This window comes from Sapajus apella, unplaced genomic scaffold, assembly GCF_009761245.1.
Source record: "Sapajus apella isolate SASKATOON/1434 unplaced genomic scaffold, GSC_monkey_1.0 scaffold46, whole genome shotgun sequence".
NCBI classification, from domain to species: Eukaryota; Metazoa; Chordata; class Mammalia; order Primates; family Cebidae; genus Sapajus; species Sapajus apella.
The window spans coordinates 13,639,181-13,640,886 of record NW_022436986.1 but is presented as its reverse complement, the minus strand read 5'-3'; positions in this window follow the sequence as shown (position 1 = coordinate 13,640,886).

The window sequence follows — 1,706 nt, the reverse complement described above, 5'->3', positions numbered from 1 at the left end:
CACCACCATAACCTCTATAAAATCACCAAGAGTAAATAGGTCATTGCCTTTCTTCCTGGATATTTCATTCACAGATTTCAAAGCATTTTACGCATGTATTCAATCTATTAAAACAAAACTAGCACCCCTTTTTATAGTTGGGCCAATTGGAGGTACACCTAAGAAAGAATCTTTTGCTGAACGTCACACACCCTGAGGCCTCCTTAAATGGGGAATGCAGGACAGGAAGTTCACCCCAGCAGTGGCAGGTTCCAGTGTTGTGTTTAGAGCCCACATTCTCAGCCACGGCCCCTGGGAAACGCTCCTGCTTCTTTGCCCATCTTCCAAAATGCTTTGCCAACATTCTCCTAATGCTACCAATATTTAAAGATAATTTTCTTTCCCCTAAACAGAATCTCAGCCTAAAATAGATCTGGGTCTGTGCCACTGGGCATGAACAAATGACTCAGAGAGCCATTTCAGATCTCAGAAGCAAGGAAGGCTCTTTGGAGCACCAGAGCAGTCTGGGAACAAATAAGTGACAGAACTGGAAGGTTTTCCAAGAAGCATTTGATTTCTTTTTTCTTTTTTTGAGACGGATTCTTGCTTTGCACCCAAGCTGGTGTGCAGCGACACAATCTTGGCTCACTGTACCCTCTACCTCCTGGGTTCAAGTGATTCTCTTCCCTTAGCCTCCGAGTTGCAGGGATTACAGTGTCCACTACCATGCCTGGCTATTTTTTTGTACTTTTAGTAGATAGAGTTTTACCATGTTGGCCAGGCTAGTCTCAAAGTCCTGACCTCAGCGATCTGCCCTCCTTGGCCTCCCAAAGTGCTGGGATTACAGGTGTTAGCCACTGTGACTGACTCCAAAGAACCTTTTATTTCAAGCCTACTTTGCACAAATAAGGAAGCTGAGACCTCACATCCCCCACAGCTAGGCCACTGCAGAACTTCATTCCAGCCTAATACTCCCTGACCCTCATCCTGCGTCTGCACATGAGGTCATACAGTAACTTGATAAGCAAGACCTAGGGGGTCCTCTAACCAAGGTGGTAGGTAAGCAGGCAGGTTTTTATGAGTGGATACGTTTAGCATCAGGGATGACAGAAGAAAAATGAGTCTTTCCTAGAAAATGTGTTGATTTGGACTATTTTCTACATGTTTTGGGTTTTGTGTATTTTGTTTTATTATTGCTTTAATTTCTCCTTTAGCTCATTCACGCCATCTGTTAGGTTTATATCCTATTCTCTCTGTCCAACAGTAGGCCATTGGTTATATAAGTTCTGACATCCCTCCTTGGTTCTGTAAGTTCTGACATCTCTAAATGGACTCCTATGTGCCATGAAACAATAAACAATAATAAAGGCCAGGAGCAGTGGCTCATTCCTGTAATCCCAGCGCTTTGGGAGGCCACGGCGTGCAGATCACCTGAGGTCAAGAGTTCAAGACCAGCCTGGCCAACATGGTGAAACCCCATCTCTACTAAAAATGCAAAACTTAGCTGGGCACAGTGGTGGATGCCTGTAATCCTGCTACTCAGGAGGTTGAGTCAGGAGAATCACTTGAACCCGGGAGGTGGAGGTTGCAGTGAGCCAAGATCTCGCCACTGCACTTCAGCCTGGGTGACAAGAGCAAGACTCTGTCTTCAAAAACAAACAAGCCACAACAACAAATAAATAAATAAATAAGGGCCAATATTTAGAAAGGTTAAGTCCATGCCATCT